This window comes from Bubalus kerabau, chromosome 3 (genome assembly GCF_029407905.1).
Source record: "Bubalus kerabau isolate K-KA32 ecotype Philippines breed swamp buffalo chromosome 3, PCC_UOA_SB_1v2, whole genome shotgun sequence".
In the NCBI taxonomy this organism is placed as follows: domain Eukaryota; kingdom Metazoa; phylum Chordata; class Mammalia; order Artiodactyla; family Bovidae; genus Bubalus; species Bubalus kerabau.
This window is the reverse complement of record NC_073626.1, coordinates 63,101,075-63,120,721: the sequence shown is the minus strand read 5'-3', so window position 1 is coordinate 63,120,721 and position 19,647 is coordinate 63,101,075. Positions and strand designations below refer to the sequence as shown.

At 39.3% G+C, this 19,647-nt stretch overlaps 1 pseudogene; it reads right to left on the bottom strand.

The window, feature by feature from the left end:
- Positions 1 to 521: 521 nt before the first annotated feature.
- The window catches only part of LOC129647269 (60S ribosomal protein L13-like), a 44,216-nt pseudogene continuing 25,090 nt past the window's right edge, over positions 522 to 19,647 (bottom strand).

Sequence of the window (19,647 nt, the reverse complement as noted above, 5' to 3'; positions counted from 1 at the left end):
CACTTAAGTTCTCATTTTACCCTTTCTGTTGTTATAGTAAGCCAAGCTAACAACTATAGAAATTGTTGTTTTCTCCTGCAAAGTAGATAGGTGATACTCCCATTAAAATTGTCACAATCTACTTCCCTTTTATTTACCCATACAAATATTAACAGAAGATGTCAGAACTGACAAGGACCTCATATTAATAGGTATCAATTTCCTCCCTCATTATACAAAGAGGAAACTAAAGGCTCAGAGAGATGAAGAGAGGCAGCATGTCAAAAATCACAGCTCAAATTAATAGGAGAGCTAAGACATGAGCCCAATTTCCTAAATATGGACCCACAAAGTATCATTTCCATTATATGACACAGCCCTAACAGTGTCACTCACTGAACCACGCCTAATTGATAACACATCCATTTAGTGGTTATCAGCTTGAATAAGAAGTATCCCCAAACCTTTGGTTATTCGCTGATGGTCGCCAGAGAACCATGATGACAAAGAGGATCATGGAGAATAGCAACCGCCAGATGGCATCATCCATCCACAGCTCCCGCCAATCCCACTGACAAGTCACTATCCTGAACTTCATGGTTGTCCAGATGATAAGCACAATAGATGTTGCCACTGCCAATAGTGTGTTGTATATTTGAAGGTTTCCAGGAGACTAAATCTTAAAAATTCTCATCATAAGAAAAAAATGTAATGATGTATGGTTTATACACACATAAACCCATAACCATAAAACAAATACATACATAAAACAAATATAGCAAGCTTGAAAACTTATTGAGATAATCATTCTGTAATATATCAAATCACGAATCAAGATTGCCGGGAGAAATATCAATAACCTCAGATATGCAGATGACACCACCCTTACGGCAGAAAGTGAAGAGGAACTACCAAGCCTCTTGATGAAAGTGAAAGAGGAGAGTGAAAAAGTTGGCTTAAAGCTCAACTTTCAGAAAACGAAGATCGTGGCATCCGGTCCTATCACTTCATGGGAAAGAGATGGGGTAATACTGGAAACAGTGTCAGACTTTATTTTTCAGGGTTCCAAAATCACTGCAGATGGTGATTGCAGCCATGAAATTAAAAGATGCTTACTCCTTGGAAGGAAAGTTATGACCAACCTAGATAGCATATTCAAAAGCAGAGACATTACTTTGCCAACAAAGGCCCATCTAGTCAAGGCTATGGTTTTTCCAGTGGTCATGTATGGTTGTGAGAGTTGGACTGTGAAGAAAGCTGAGCGCTGAAGATTTGATGCTTTTGAACTGTGGTGTTGGAGAAGACTCTTGAGAGTCCGTTGGACTGCAAGGAGATCCAACCAGTCCATTCTGAAGGAGATCAGCCCTGGGATTTCTTTGGAAGGAATGATGCTAAAGCTGAAACTCCAGTACTTTGGCCACCTCATGTGAAGAGTTGACTCATTGGAAAAGACTCTGATGCTGGGAGGGATTGGGGGCAGGAGGAGAAGGGGCCGACAGAGGATGAGATGGCTGGATGGCATCACTGACTCGATGGACATGAGTCTGAGTGAACTGTGGGAGTTGGTGATGGACAGGGAGGCCTGGCGTGCTGCGATTCATGGGGTCGCAAAGAGTCAGACACGACTGAGTGACTGAACTGAACTGAACTGAACTGAAGCTGTACATCTAAAACTAATAAATGCTTTGTGTCAATTACATCTAATTTCAATAAAACAAAAAAGCATTAAAATACTTAGAGATAAATTTAACCAAGGAAGTAAGAGATTTGTACAATTGAAACTAAAAGGCCTTGATGAAAGAATTAAAGACACAAATTAAAAGATATTCCATATTCCTTGATTGGAAGAATTAATATTATAAAAATATCTATAACACACAAAGCTATCTATAGACTTCATGCAATCTCTATCAAGATTCAAATGGCATTTTTTCACAGAAATAGAGAAAACAATTGTAAATTTTATATGGAACCACAAAATAGTCTGAATAGGGAAATAAATCGTTAGTAAGAATAACAAAGTCAGATGCACCATGCTTTTTGATTTCAAGTTATACTACAAAGCTACAGTAATCAAAATAGCATGATACTGGCATACAAATAGACACATAGGCAAATGGAACAGAAAAGAGAGCCCAGAAATAAACCCTCTATATATGCTCAACTAATATTTGATAAGGGATCCAAGAATACTCAATGGGCAAAGAATAGTCTCTTCAACAAATGGTCCTTGGAAAACTAGATAACTACATACAGAAATATGAAATTTGACCCCTATCTTAGCAATGGCACCCCACTCCAGTATTCTTGCCTGGAGAATCCCAGGGACAGAGGAGCCTGGTGGGCTGCCGTCTATGGGGTCGCACAGAGTTGGACATGACTGAAGCGACTTAGCAGCAGCAGTAGCAGTTACTCTGCTCACAAAAATTAACTTGAAATGGACTGAGGACTTAAATATAAGACCTACATAAAACATAATACTGTAATACTCCTATGAGTAAACATATGAAAGAAGCTCCTTGACACTGGTCTGGGCAATGATTTTTTTCTTTGATCTGACACCAAAAACTCAAGCAGCAATAAAAACAGAAATCAACAAGAGGGACTATGTCAAATAAAAAACATAGCAAAAGAAACAATCAACAAAATAAAAATGCACTGTCTGGAATGGAAGAAAATGCTTGCAAACCTTATATTAGATAAGTGGTTAATATCTAAAATAAATAAAGAACCCATACAACCCATTCAAATAGCCAACAGGTATGTGAAAAGCATTTTTCACAGTAGACAAATATGAAAACAATCTAAGTCCTTGGCAACAGATGAATGAATAAAAAGATGTGACATATATATACAAATGCAATGGAATATTATTTCATCATAAGAAAGAAGGAAACCCTGCCATTTGCAATAACATGGATAGACCTTGAGGGTATTATGCTAAGTAAAATAAATTAGACAGAGAAGGACAAATACTGTATGATATCACTTACATGTGGAATCCTCAAAAGCCAAACATAAAAACAGAGCAGAAGAGCGGTTACCAGGGGTTGTGGAGGTGGTGGTTTGGGGATATGTTATTTAGGGGTACAAACTTGAAACTCAGAGATAAATAAGTCCTGGACAGCTACTGTACGGAATAGTGATTATAGACAACAATATTATGTTATAAACTTCAAAGTTACCAGGAGATTAGAATTTAAGTACTCCCACCATGAAAAAGAGACATTAATTATCTAATGTGATTTACGCTATAGTGGTAATCATATCACAATATATAAATGGATCAAATCAACATTTTGTATACTGTAAATGTACACAATGTTATATATCAATTATATCTCAATAAAAAGAAAATGTCATTTGCAGTAACTTGGATGGATCTAGAGATTATCATATTAAGTGAAGTAAGTCAGACAGAGAAAGACAAATATCACATGATATCACTTATATGTGGAATCTAATTTAAAAAGATACAAATGAGCTTATTTACAAAACAGAGACTGATATCAAAAACAAACTTATGGTTATCAAAGGGGAAATGTAATGTGGCAGAGGGGAGGGATAAATCAGGAGCTTGGGAGGAACATACACACATTACTATATATAAGATAGATAACCAAAAAGAACCTACTATGTAGCCCAGAGAACTCTACTCAATATTCTGTGATAACTTACATGAGAAAATAATCTAAAAAGGAATGAATAAATATATATATATATATGTATAACTGAATCATTTTGCTGTACATCTGAAACTAATACAATACTGTAAATCAACTATACTCCAATAAAATTAAAATATTAAAAAATTATCTCAATGAAAATAAATTTAAAAAATAAAGAAAATGGAACTTAGATAAAATTTAACTGTGAATTAGAAGGTTTACTCAAGTTTAATTACATAGTGACCTTCTGTACTCCTGTCTTAAAAACAAGCTGCTAAAGACATACATTAGTAAGAGAGTATGAATTTCACTATTTACTGTCTACTAAGAGCTGTTGGCAGAACAGTTTTTCATTTCACAATTCTATGATGAAATAATCTGATGCTATGCAACCTTTGGCATGACTCTAAATCCCAGGGGATGGAGATGCTGAATAAAATTAGTTTTTAGAAAATATAAAATGCTAGATATATATTTCTCTGATAGGAAAGTAAATGATCTAAAGACTATTTATCTAAACTCATGTCCTATATTGAACACATATTTAGTGTGTCTAGATTGATACCAAATGAGTGTTCTTAGGAACTCTTAAGTAGTGATAGAAATGAAGGTATGTGAGAAAACAATATAGTTCTCAGATAATTAAAAATGAAGTTCTTATTAGTTTGGATGATTTTGGCAGTAAACCATAGCTATAAAATTATTAAGTGAAATATTTTAAAGCTCTTTTTGGTATAGATGAAAAAGCCAAATATGGTATAGATGAAAAAGCTAAAAAGCTAATATAAATGATTACCAACTGTAACAAACAGCAGGAATCTGGCACTTTATCCTTTCAACTCTCTTTTTTTCTCAAACTTTAAACTTTTTACTTTGTATTAGGGGTATAGCTGATTAACAATGTAGTTTCAGGTAAAGAGTGAAGGGACTCAGTCATTCATATATATATATCCATTCTTCCCTAAGACGCCCTCCCATCCAGGCTGCCACGTAACAGTAAGTAGAGTTTCATGTGCTATACAATAGGTCCTTCTTGGCTATCCATTTGGAATATAGCAGTGTGTACATTGCCTTCCCAAACTCCCTAACTATCCCTTCTCCCTGGCAACTATAAGTTCATTTACTAAGTCTGTGAGTCTCTTTCTGTTTTGTAAGTAAGTCATTTGGATCATTTCTTTTTAGAGTCCACATGTAAGGAATGTCATACGATATTTCTCTTTCACTTTCTTTTAAAGTATGTATGGCCTACGAAAAGTTTTCTCATGATATTTAATAATAACCATCAGTTATTAAGTACCTACTCTGCCAGTAACTATTTTTAGTCATTTGTTTAATCTTCATTAACTCCCTCATAGAAATTGCTATCAGCATTTCACAAATTGGCAGTTGAGGATTATGTAGAACCCATAAAGCTAATAAAGAATGAACTGGTCATGAACTCAGGATTATCTGGCACCAAAACCTATGGCTTTTCCCTTTATACTGGAGCCTCAAGGGAATTTTCAGCTCACCCACTCTGTGCCAGCCCTGCCTTTAATCCTCCATTGTCTACCCAGCAGCTTTGAGCATTCTTAACTTTCACACCCTGCTTGGTCACAATTAAGTGGGAAATCTTCCTGCACTTTTAAAGGCATTAGCCTAAAGCCAGTGCTCTGGGACAACCCAGAGCAATAGTGTGGGAAGGGAAGTGGAAGGAAGGTTCAGGAAATAGGGGACAAATGTATACCAGTGGCCGATTCATGTTGATGTAGGGCAAAAACCATCAAAATATTGTAAAGTAACTGCCCTCCAATTAAAATAAATAATTAAAAAATATAATCATATTATAGAAAAAAAAAAAGCACTGGCCTAGCCTCTGCTCTTTCTTGTTTTACATTTTATAAAGTTATATAGTAATTATACCCTGAGTCAGTTTCCACTTTTCTCAGTTTCCTTTATCCATAGAGCTAACTAGAGAGTGGAGAAGATTCCAGACTATATTCAGGTTTGTTTGTGAGTGGAGAGGATAGAGGCTGAAGATGATGGTAGAGAATACAAAGAGATTGTTGATGGACCTTCTGAGCACAGCACAGCATTGAGGATCCTGTACTTGCTATGATATTAACAAGTATCCTTTGATACATTCTCCTTTTGGTCCCTGTGTTGATTCCCCATTCCCCTGCTTCCCAACAAATGGAGGATGGATGCTGTGCAATGCAGGGTTAATTTCTTCCTGGATATACGCCATTCAACAGTTCAGGAGCTCAGCTTGCCTGATTGTTTGCGACTCCATGGACTGCAGCACACCAGGCTTCCCCATCAATCACCAACTCCTGGAGTTTACTTAAACTCATCTCCATCGAGTTGGTGATGCCATCCAACCATCTCACCCTGTGTCATCCCCTTCTCCTCCTGCCTTCAATCTTTCCCAGCATCAGGGTCTTTTCAAATGAGTCAGCTCTCTGCATCAGGTGGCCAAAGTATTGGAGTTTCAGCTTTAACATCAGTCCTTTCAATGAATATTCACGACCAATTTCTTTTAGGATGGACTGATCAGATCTCCTTGCTGTTCAAGGGACTCTCAAGAATCTACTTTAACACCACAGTTCAAAAGCATCAATTCTTCCACACTCAGCTTTCCTTATGGTCCAACTCTCACATCCATACATGACTACTGGAAAAACCACAGCTTTGACTAGAAGGACCTTTGTTGGCAAAATAATGTGTCTGCTTTTAAATATGCTGTCTAAAGATGATGCTGTGAAAGTGCTGCTCTCAATATGCCAGCAAATTTGGAAAACCCAGCAGTGGCCACAGGACTGGAAAAGGTCAGTTTTCATTCCGATCCCAAAGAAAGGCAATGCCAAAGAATGCTCAAACTACCACACAATTGCACTCATCTCACACGCTAGTAAAGTAATCCTCAATGTTCTCCAAGCCAGGCTTCAGCAGTACAAGAACCGTGAAATTCCAGATGTTCAAGCTGGTTTTAGGAAAGGCAGAGGAACCAGAGATCAAATTGCCAACATACGCTGGATCATCAAAAAAGCAAGAGAGTTCCAGAAAAACATCTATTTCTGCTTTATTGACTATGCCAAAGCCTTTGACTGTGTGGATCACAATAAACTGTGGAAAATTCTGAAAAAGATGGACATACCAGAGCACCTGACCTGCCTCTTGAAAACCTATTTGCAGGTCAGGAAGCAACAGTTAGAACTGGACATGGAACAACAGACTGGTTCCAAATAGGAAAAGGAATACGTCAAGGCTGTATATTGTCACTCTGCTTATTTAACTTATATGCAGAGTACATCATGAGAAACGCTGGGCTGGAAGAAGCACAAGTTGGAATCAAGATTTCCGGGAGAAATATCAATAACCTCAGATATGCAGATGACACCACCCTTATGGCAGAAAGTGAAGAGGAACTCAAAAGCCTCTTGATGAAAGTAAAAGAGGAGAATGAAAAAGTTTGCTTAAAGCTCAACATTCAGAAAACTAAGACTATCGCATCTGGTCCCATCACTTCATGGGAAATAGAAGGGGAAACAGTGGAAAGTGTCAGACTTTATTTTTTTGGGCTCCAAAATCACTGCAGATGGTGATTGCGGCCATGAAAGTAAAAGACACTTACTCCTTGGAAGGAAAGTTATGACCAACCTAGATACAATATTCAAAAGCAGAGATATTACCTTGCCAACAAAGGTCCGTCTAGTCAAGGCTATGGTTTTTCCAGTGGTCATGTATGGATGTGAGAGTTGGACTGTGAAGAAAGCTGAGCACCGAAGAATTGATGCTTTTGGACTGTGGTGTTGGAGAAGACTCTTGAGAGTCTGTTGGACTGCAAGGAGATCCAACCAGTCCATTCTAAAGATCAGTCCTGGGTGTTCATTGGAAGGACTGATGCTGAATCTGAAACTCCAATACTTTGGCCACCTCATGCGAAGAGTTGCTCATTGGAAAAGACCCTGATGCTGGGAGGAATTGGGGGCAGGAGGAGAAGGGGATGACAGAGGATGAGATGTCTGGATGGCATCATCAACTCGATGGACATGAATTTGAGTGAACTCCAGGAGTTGGTGATGGACAGGGAGGCCTGGCGTGCTGTGATTCATGGGGTCGCAGAGTCGGACATGACTGGGTGACTGAACTGAACTGAGTTTGGTCATAATTTTTCTCTGAGGAACAAGCGTCTTTAATTTCATGGCTGCAGTCACCATCACAGTGATTTTGGAGCCCCCCAAAATAAAGTCTCTTACTGTTTCCCCATCTATTTGCCATAATGTGATGGGACTGGATGCCATGATCTTAGTTTTCTGAATGTTGAGTTTTAAGCCAACTTTTTCATTCTCCTCTTTCACTTTCATCAAGAGGCTCTTTAATTCTATTTTGCTTTCTGCCATAATGGTGGAGTCATCTGCTTATCTGAGGTTATTGATATTTCTCCAGGAAATCTTCATTCCAGCTTGTGTGTCATCCAGTCCAGAATTTCTCATAAATAAACAGAGTGATAGTATACAGCTTTGACTTACTCCTTCCCCTATTTGGAACCAGTCTGTTGTTCCATGTCCAGTTCTAACTGTTGCTTCCTGACCTGCATACAGATTTCTCAGGAGGCTGGTCACGTGGTCTGGTATTCCCACCTCTTGAAGAATTTTCCAAAGTTTGTGATCCACACAGGCAAAGGCTTTGGTGTAGTCAATAAAGCAGAAGTAGATGTTTTTCTGGAACTCTCTTGTTTTTTTCAGTGATCCAGTGGATGTTGGCAATTTGATCTCTGGTCCTCTGCCTTTTCTAAAATCAGCTTGAACATCTGGAAGTTCATGGTTCACATACTGCTGAAGCCTGGCCTGGAGAATTTTGAGCATTACTTTGCTAATGTGTGAGAGGAGTGGAATTGTGCAGTAGTTTGAACATTCTTTGTCATTACTTTTCTTTGGGATTGGAATGAAAACTGACCTTTTCCAGTCCTGTGGCCACTGCTGAGTTTTCCAAATTTGCCGGCATATTGAGTGCAGCACTTTCACAGCATCATCTTGGAGGATTTGAAATAGCTCTACTGGAATTCCATCACCTCCACTAGCTTTGTTTGTAGTGATTCTTCTAAGGCCCACTTGACTTCACACTCCAGGATGTCTGGCCCTAGGTGAGTGACCATACCATTGTGATTATCCGGGTCATGGAGATCTTTCTTGTGTAGTTCTTTTGTGTATTGTTGCCACCTCTTCTTGATATCTTCTGCCTCTGTTAGGTCCATACCATTTCTGTCTATATCATGCCCATCTTTACATGAAATGTTCCCTTAGTATCTCTAATTTTCTTGAAGAGATCTATAGTCTTTCCCATTCTATTGTTTTCCTCTATTTATTTGCATTGATCACTGAGGAAGGCTTTTTTACCTTTCTTGTCTTTGGAACTCTTCATTCAAATGGGAATATCTTGCCTTTTCTCCTTTGCCTTTAGCTTCTTTTCTCAGCTATTTGTAAGGCCTCCTCAGATAATCATTTTGCCTTTTTGCATTTCTTTTTCTTGGGGATGGTCTTGATCATTGCCTCCTGTACAGTGTCATGAATCTCTGCCCTTAGTTCTTCAGGTACTCTGTCTATCAGATCAAATCTCTTGAATCTGTTTGTTATTTCCACTGCATAGTTGTCAGGGATTTGATTAAGGTCATACCTGAATGGTCTAGTGGTTTTCCCTGCTTTCTTCAATTTAAGTCTGAATTTGGCAATAAGGAGTTCATGTTCTGAGCCAGAGTCAGCTCCTGTCTTCTTTTTGTTGACTGTATAGAGCTTCTCCATCTTGGCTGCAAAGAATATAATCAGTCTGGTTTCAGTATTGACCATCTGATGATGTCCGTGTGTAGAGTCTTCTCTTGTGTTGTTGGAAGAGGGTGTTTGCCATGACCAGTCCATTCTCTTGGCAAAATTATGTTAGCCTTTGCCCTGCTTCATTTTGTACTCCAATGCCAAATTTGCCTATGACTCCAGGTATCTCTTGACTTCCTACTTTTCCATTCCAGTCCCCTATAATGAAAAGGACATCTTTTTTGGGTGTTCGTTCTAGAAGGTCTTGTAGGTCTTCAAAGAACCATCCAACTTCAGCTTCTTCAGCCTTACTGGTTGGGGCATAGACTTGGATTACTATGATATTGAATGCATTGCCTTGAAATGAACAGAGATCATACTGTCGTTTTGGAGAATACATCCACATACTGAATTCTGGACTCTTGTTGACTATGATGGCTACTCCATTTCTTCCAAGGGATTCTTGCTTGCAGTAGTAGATATAATGGTCATCTGAGTTAAATTCACCCATTCCAGTCCATTTAGTTCACTGATTCCTAGAATGTCGATGATCACTCTTGCCATTTCCTGTTTAACCACTTCCAATTTACCTTGATTCATGGACCTAACATTCCAGGTTCTTATGCAATATTGTTTTTACAGCATTGGGCTTTATTTCCATCACCAGTCACATCCACAACTGGTCGCTGTTTTTCTTTTGGTTCCATCTCTTTATTCTTTCTGGAATTATTTCTCCACCATTCTCCAGTGGCATATTGGGCACCTACATACCTGGGAAGTTCATCTTTCAGTGTCCTATCTTTTCCCCTCTTCATACTGTTCATGGGGTTCTCAAGGCAAGAATACTGAAGTGTTTGCCATTCCCTTCTCCAGTGGACCACGCTTTGTCAGAACTCTCCACTATGACTCGTCCATCTTGGGTGGCCCTATACAGCATGGCTCATAGTTTCATTGAATTAGACAAAGCTGTGGTCTATGTGATAAGTTTGATTAATTTTCTGTGATTGTGGTTTTCATTTTGTCTGCCCTCTGATGGATAAAGATAAGAGGCTCATGGAAGCTTCCTGATAGGAGTGACTGAGCAGAAACTGGGTCTTTTTCTGATGGGCAGAGCTATGTTCAGTAAATCTTTAATCCAATTTTCTGTTGATGGGCGGGGCTGTGTTCCCTTCCTGTTGTTTGACCTGAGGCCAAACACTCGTGGAGGTAATGAAGATAATGGAGACCTCCTTCAAAGGGTTCTGTGAGTGTACTGCCACACTCAGTGCTCCCGACCCTGCAGGCCCACCGCCAACCCACACCTCTGCTGGAGACGCTTGGACACTCACGGGCAATTCTAGGTCAGTCTCTTGTTGGGTCACTGTTCCTTTCTCCTGAGTCCTGGTGTACACAAGTTTTTGTTTGTGCCCTCCAAGAGTCTGTTTCCCCAGTCCTGTGTAAGTTCTGGTGGCTCTATTGTGGGGTTAATGGCAAGCTCCTCTAAGAGGGCTTATGCCATACCCAGGTCTGCTGCATCCAGAGCCCCTGGTTCAGTGGCAGGCCACTGCTGATCTGTACCTCCGCAGGAGACACTCAAACACTCAAAGGCAGGTCTGGCTCAGTCTCTGTGGGGCCTCATGGTGTACACAAGGTTATGTTTGACCCTTGGAGCATATCTGGTGGGTATGGGGTTTGATTCTGAAAGTGATTTCATCCCTCCTACCGTCTTGCTGGGGCTTCTTTGCCTTTGGACGTGGGGCTTCTTTTTTTGGTGGGATCCAACATTCTTCTGTTGATGGTTATTCAGCAGTGAGTTGTAATTTTGGAGTTCTCACCAGAGAAGATAAGTGCACATCCTTCTACTCCACCATCTTGTAGACAAGATATATGCTGTGATGCCATTAAATACCTTAAAAATTGCTTTAAATATATTATATCATCTCTACTTTTCTTCATCATGATTGAAATGGTTTTAATTTTAGAAAACACAGTATTCATTTACTGTAAAAGCATTGCTACAATATAAATTAATATGTAGTTACAGTAATTTTTTTTCTGTGTTATTGAATCATGGAAAGAGAAAGTCTTGATGTAAATATTCAATTATATTGTTCATCCATTGATCACAATGAGACACTTTGACTGATAGAATAAGAGCCTGTTATTTGTATTGTATTTAATCTCATATAAACAAAGAAGTCTATTGTAGAGATTTGGAAGTATTGAGGTTGGGAAAGCCAGTTGGTCAAATTTCAAGAGGCCAAACTGTTACACAAAGTAGACAACATTGGTGATTTCATCCTGGTTCAGAATAACAGATTCAGAGACTCAATCTTGTCAATACCCTACAATTAGTCAGATGTGTTGGATGACTCACACTGACTAAACTCACAAGAGACCAAAGTATATAAATCAGAAAGCCAGCATATTATTTGACAATTAGAAATATAACAGATAACATAACCCAACACTCCTGTCTTTAGCCAGAGTGTTCTGTTTTACAAATAACCAGAAATGTGCTTGGTGCACATGGGAACATTATGAGTGACAAATTTGATCTGAGGGTTTAACAGAATTTCTACAATAGAAATAAATTTTACTCGACATTGCTTAGGTGGGCCAGTGCCAGTATTTGTCTTTCAGGTCCTATTGGTGCTATACTCACAGTTTATGAATTTGTTTTTCTTTCTATTTTTTAAAAATAAATTTACTCCTATTACTATCTGGTTTATTTTGGAACTTATTCAAATGATATTCTAAATTATGGTACATATAAAGACAAAAGTTGTATTTGACCACTGCAGGGGAAGGTTTGCATTTACATAGTTCAACAACAACTATATTTACTTAGTGAAAACCTACTTGGGAAATCAGATTCTCCAAATATTGTCAAAGATGTGTTCCTAGCTAGTCAAGTCCATAGGCTATCAATGGCTATATAAATGTGTCAGAATTGACAAAACTATCAAAAAATTATAAATAAAAGGAAAAGAAGTTCATATTATGTTGGAAAACAAATGTAACATGTAGTTTAGAAAACAGATATGACATATCTACTATAATTCCAAAGCATACATGACATTAAAATTTAAAGAGAAAACTCCAAAATTGTCAACCACATAAATATTTTGGTGTAAAATAAATCAGTCTTAAGCTACAACCAAAGGAATTTATTTACTTAAATGCCCAATAAAGGAGCTCATTATGATTGTCTTACTGAATGGAATCATCCTACAAAGAGCCACATTATGTGTGTGCCTATGTGTGTGTGGGGGGTGTGTGTGTGTCTGTGTTAGTCGCTCAGTCATGTACAACTCTGCAACTCCATGGACTGTTGCCCACCAGGCTCTTCTGTCCATGGGATTCTCCAGGCAAGGATACTGGAGTGAGTAGCCATTCCCTTCTCCAGAAGATTTTCTGACACAGGGATCAAACCCATCCTACACTGCAGTCAGATACTTTACTGTCTGAGCCACCAGGAAAACGCAAAGAGCCACATAGTTATACTGTAACTATAGGCTTCTCTGGTAGCTCAATTGGTAAAGAATCTGCACGTAGTGTGGGAAACCCTGGTTCAATCCCCAGGTAAGGACAATTCGTTGGAGAAGGAAATGGCAAACTCCTCCAGTATTCTTGCCTGTAGCATTCCATGGATAGAGGAGCCTGGAAGTATCTACAGTCCATAGGATCTCAACGAGTCAGACATGGCTGAGTGACTAATACACAATCTAACTATGAGCAGTTGCTATTGTAAAATAATATCTTGTGTTAAATAATTTTTCTTGATTCGACAAACTGGTGGAAACTAGAAGAATGTATTTTGGAACCAGGTAAAATTGTTGGAAATTTTCTGCCTTCCCTTCTTCTAACCCTGACAGGTGGCTTGAGTAGGTAAACTTTAGAGAAGAGGAATCAATTCAGTTCAGTTCAGTCCCTCAGTCATGTCTGACTCTTTGCAACCCCATGGACTGCAGCACACCAGACCTCCTTGTCCATCACCAACTCCCGGAGTTTATTTAAACTCATGTCCATTGAGTTGGTGATGCCATTCAACCATCACATCCTCTATCGTCCCCTTCTCCTCCCACCTTCAATCTTTCCCATCATCAGGGTCTTTTCAAATCAGCTTTTCAAGTCAGCTCTTCCCATCAGGTGGCCAAAGTATTGGAGTTTCAGCTTTAGCATCAGTCCTTCAAATGAATATTCAGGACCAATTTCCTGAATGAACCAGGATGGACTGGTTGGCTCTCCTTGCAGTCCAAGGGACTCTCAAGAGTCTTTCCAACATCACAGTTCAAAAGCATCAATTCTTCGGTGCTCAGCTTTCTTTATAGTCCAACTCTCACATCCATACATGACCAATGGAAAAACCATAGCCTTGACTAGACAGACCTTTGTTGGCAGAGTAATATAACTACATTTTAATATGCTGTCTAAGGTGGTCATAACTTTTCTTCCAGGGAGTAAGCATCTTTTAATTTCATGGCTGCAATCACCATCTGCAGTGATTTTGGAGCCCAAAAAAACAAAGTCTGACACTGTTTCCACTGTTTCCCCATCTATTTCCCATGAAGCGATGGGACCAGATGCCATGATCTTAGTTTTCTGAATGTTGAGCTTTAAGCAAACTTTTTCACTCTCCACTTTCACTTTCATCAAGAGGCTTTTGAGTTCCTCTTCACTTTCTGCCATAAAGGTGGTGTCATCTGCATATCTGAGGTTATTGATATTTCTCCCAGCAATCTTGATTCCAGCCTGTGCTTCTTCCAGCCCAGCATTTCTCATGATGTACTCTGCATATAAGTTAAATAAGCAGGGTGACAATATACAGCCTTGACATACTCCTTTTCCTATTTGGAACCAATCTGTTATTCCATATCCAGTTCTAACTGTTGCTTCCTGACCTGCATACAGGTTTCTCAAGAGGCAGGTCAGGTGCTCTGGTATTTCCATCTTTTTCAGAATTTTCCACAGTTTATTGTGATCCACACAGTCAAAGGCTTTGGCATAGTCAATAAAGCAGAAATAGATGTTTTTCTCGAACTCTCTTGCTTTTTCAATGATCCAGCAGGTGTTGGCAATTTGATCTCTGGTTCCTCTGCCTTTTCTAAAACCAGCTTGAACATCTGGAATTTCATGGTTCTTGTATAGCTAAAGCCTGGCTTGGAGAATTTTGAGCATTACTGTACTAGCGTGTGAGATGAGTGCAATTGTGTGGTAGTTTGAGCGTTCTTTGGCATTGCCTTTCTTTGGGATTGGAATGAAAACTGACCTTTTCCAGTCCTGTGGCCACTGCTGAGTTTTCCAAATGTGCTGGCATGTTGAGTGCAGCCCTTTCACAGCATCATCTTTCAGGATTTGAAATAGCTAAACTGGAATTCCATCACCTCCACTAGCTTTTTCCTAGTGATGCTTTCTAAGGTCCACTTGACCTCACATTCTGAATATATGCGCTGAAAAAAGGGTAGAATTCATTTATTCATGTTAAAATTCACACCCATAAAAGGATATTTGCCTGTACTGAAGTCTGCTTTTTTCTACATACTATGTTTTACAGGTCAGTGAAAAATAACCTATTTTTCCCCTGTGGAAAGGTCAATGAAGCCATCTGAATTTGTTTTATTAATGCCACTGGTTTACTCTTATAGATGATATTATTTTACATTTTATACATGAAAATGTGAAATATATCTTTTAAAAGTACATATAAGATAATTTTTAGGTTTATTTCAAGAGTTATGTTGTATAATTTGTAAGCTGAATCATCAGTGCCTGGCTAATTCTTGTCTTTTAAATCTAAGATTATCTTAAATTAAGCATTTGACTCACAATTTTCTCTGCTCCAAGTGTTGCCATCTCCTTGGCTGACATTCGAGTCCATGTGGATGACCCATCTGGCTCTTGCTCAGGTCCTTGATTTCCACATCTTCAGTGACCTTTACTTCCACAGCACTGCAGCCAACCATTCCCTCAGCCACTTCCAGGACCTTTTCAATCACTCAATTACTTCCCCTTTAAAATGCTAAAATCAAACAACCAGGTCTCAACCTCATGTATTTATAGCTCACTCGTTCTCAGCCCAGACTATATATTAGAGAAACCTGAAAGATCCTGATGCCCAGGTGAGGCCACATCCCAGATTAATTCAATCAGAATTTCTGGACTTTCTGGAGGTGTAATAGAAAAAGCTGCTGCTGCTGCTGCTGCTGCTGCTAAGTCGCGTCAGTCGTGTCCGACTCTGTGCGACCCCATAGACAGCAGCCCACCAGGCTCCTCTGTCCCTGGGATTCTCCAGGCAAGAACACTGGAGCGGGCTGCCATTTCCTTCTCCAAATAGAAAAAGCAGTAGATCTTAAAGCTCCTCAGGTTACTAATATACCTCCGAGATTGAGAACCACAGTTTTAACACTTCCATTTTGTTGCTCACTATACCTGTTTGTGAAACATTGGTCCCGCAGCTGTTGCCAATCCACATTTCTCTTGTTTTTGCTCCTCTGCCTTTGTTTCATTCCCCAGCAGGCTGTCAATCCTGGACCAACCCGATGGTCTCCTGCATGGACATGTAGGTGGACGGCTGAGCACTGGTGGAGAAGAATCAAGTCATGTCACAGACAGGGTCTTTCTTTTCAGTTGCCCCTAGGATCTCAGTCTGAGAAGGCAATGGCACCCCACTCCAGTACTCTTGCCTGGAAAATCCCATGGATGGAGGAGCCTGGTGGGCTGCAGTCCATGAGGTCACTAGGAGTTGGACATGACTGAGCAACTTCACTTTCACTTTTCACTTTCATGCATTGGAGAAGGAAATGGCAACCCACTCCAGTGTTCTTGCCTGGAGAATCCCAGGGACGGGGGAGCCTGGTGGGCTGCCATCTATGGGGTTGCACAGAGTCAGACACGACTGAAGTGACTTAGCAGAAGCAGCAGCAGCAGCAGCAGCAGCAGCAGCAGGATCTCAGTGATGCCAGACGAGACTCATTTTACCAGTTATTTTATGCTCCCTTTCTCCACAATATGTAAATATGTCTCACTTTTCTTAAACTACAAACTATATGGAATTATGAGTTCAAACTAACTTCATTTCTCCTGAAATATCAAACATTCTCATTTTTTCCCCTTCATCTAAACTTTCTTGTTTATTGTTTTGTATCTCACAAATGGTATTTTCATTTAATTGGCAGAAATACAAACATCTCTGGGGAATCCTTCTTGTTTCTCTCCCTCCTTATATCAAAATCCCCCAATCATGTGGCTTACATATTTTAAAATTTGTTCTGTTTCTCAGTATTGCTACTGTTATAACCTTAGACTGGGTAAGCAGGTATGCTTTTCTTGGATGCTGAAACAGACTCAAATCTGGTCTCTTTCCAAGCAATTGTCTAGTGTGAGATGCCTAAATGCCTACCAGTTCATCAGTCTTACCGTTAGAATATATTCCACATTTCAAAATTTAAAGGCCCTCCCAAATCTGTCCTTCATCTTTCTCTGCTGCCTCATATCATACATTTTACAAAATCCCATTGCTTATAAAACTTAAACATTTATCCAGTTTTCAGTGCTGTTCCCTCTGCTTGGAACATTTTTTCTTCTTCTCTTTCACTGGCTCAGCTTGATATTATTTACCCTGGGAAGTTTTCTCTCCCTCTATCTGGGACTAGTGGCCTCTCTACTTTGTTTTATTCTTCCTTATTCTTTTACCTCTATCATAGCTCTTATGCATTGCTTTGAAACTATTTTTTCCCTTTATGTTCATTTCCCAAGAAACTATAAGGACAGGGACCATAATAGATTTTAATATAATGTAACATAAAATAATATAGGTTTTCATCGTCATCATAAATAATTGGTCAAATTCAAGGGAATATTCAAATACTTTTAATGATATTAAAAAAGCCTGGCTAGAACTCCACAGAATTTCATAATATAATAAAACACTCAATAGAGGACTATAAATAATAATAATTAAAATCCTGGGACTCAAGTGAAAATTACTTTGGTGGTGGTTTAGCCACTAAGTCCTATCCGACTCCTGCAACCCCCTGGACTGTAGCCTGCCAGGCTCCTCTGTCCATGGGAAGAATACTAGAGTGGGTTGCCATTTCCTTCTCCAGGGCATCTTTCCAACCCAGGAATTGAACTCGCGTCTCCTGTACTACAGGCAGATTCTTTACCAACTGAGCTGCAAGGGAAGCCTGAAAATTAGTTTAGTGATCTCACATTCATGTTTAGTTTTGAGATCTTTTTCCATATTTGATCTACAGAGCATGATCTGCAACTCACCCAGATGATCACTAGACAGAGAGAGAGAAGACAGCAAAGTTTATTTGAGATCTGTAAATCACCTGAAAAAATCCTCTGGGTCAAACCACATCCTTATTTGCTAAATGTAAGCAACAACGAGTTTGGAGCTAGATAAACCTGTATGTGAAACTTGGATCCACTATCAACCAATTGGATGAATTACTTAAATCTTAGTTTTTTCATCTATAAGATAATTAAGATAATTAAGCTTGCATTACAGGGATGTCATGAAGGTTAAATTAAAAAATATATATATAAATGCCCAATATAGTACCTGCTAAAGCAGATACTTGCTCCATGCTTTTATTTTTACGACGGTGCCTCAAATACTATATTATTTTGGATTAAAGGATTATATCTCCAGGAATTCCCAGTTAAATGTAAATATAGGATATGAGGTAAACATTTTAGCTTCAATTAATGTATGTGTGTGCGTGTACTTACATATTCACCTCTGAGGTGGTAGGATACTGAGAATTAAACACTAAAGAAATGGATAGAGTACTTTATGGGCTTCTGACATGTATGAGGGATGATGTGATAAGTATGAAATGTAGGACACTGATTCAGGGAAGGTTTAAACGTATTTTAGTACTGCTGCTGCCAAGTCACTTCAGTCATGTCCGACTCTGTGCGACCCCATGGACTGCAGCCCACCAGGCTTCTCCATCCATGGGATTCTTCAGGCAAGAACACTGGAGTGGGTTGCCATTTCCTTCTCCAATTTTAGTCCTGGCCCCATAGAAAACTTTGGTTTCTTAGAAAGAAGCAGAATAAAGACTCAGTGTGAGGCTTAGGAGCAGTGTTGTTGGACAGGGAAGGGTGTATCTAGATAATCTTCAACCTCCTTACATTAATTTTATTAATTTTTATTGAGGTATAGTTGATCCAAAATGTGTTACTTCAAGTGTATAGCAAAGTGAATCTGTTACATACCTATATCTATCTATCTACGTATCTACCCAATCTTTTTTAGAGTCTTTTCCCATATAGGCTATTACACAGAACTGTATTGTATTGAGTAAAATTCTCTGTGCTATACAGTAGGTCTGTACTGGTTATCGATTCTATATCCATTGTGTTGTTCGGTTGCTACGTCGTGTCTGACTCTCTGCAACCTCATGGGCTGTGGCACACCAGGCTCCTCTGGCCTACGTTATTTCCTGGAGTTTGCTCAAATTCATGTCCATTGAGTCGGTGATGCTATCTAACCATCTCAGGCACTGCTGCCCTTTCTCCTTTTGTCTTCGATCTTTCCCAGCATCAGAGTTTTTGCAATGAGTCAGCTTTTCACATCAGGGGGCCAAAGTATTGGAGCTTCAGCATCAGTTCTTCCAATGAATATTCATGATTGATTTCCATTAGGATTGACTGGTTTGATCTTCTTGTAGTCAAAGAGACCCTCAAGAGTTTTCTCCAACACCATGATTTGAAAGCATCAATTCTTCAGCGCTCAGCCTTCTTTAGGGTCCAACTCGCATATCCATACCTGACTACTGGAAAAACCATAGCTTTGACTATATGACCTTTGTCGGCAAAGTGATGTGTCTGTTTTTTAGCATGCTGTCTTGGTTTGGCATAGCTTCACTTCCAAGGAGCAAGCATCTTGCAATTTTGTGACTGCTATCACTGTCACAAGCAGTGATCTGGAGCCCAAGAAAATAAAATCTGTCACTGCTTCCACGTTTTTCCCTTCTGTTTGCCATGAAGTGATGGGACCAGATGCTATGACTTTTGTTTTTCTGATGTTGAGTTTTAAGCCAGCCTTTTCACTCTCTTCTTTCACTCTTATCAAGAGTTTAGTTCCTCTTTACTTTCTGCCTTTAGAGTGGTATCCCCCAGCAGTTTTGATTCCAGTTTATGATTCATCCAGCCTGGCATTTCACATGATGTGCGTACATGTGTGTGTGTGCGCACACGTGTGTGTGTGTTAGTAG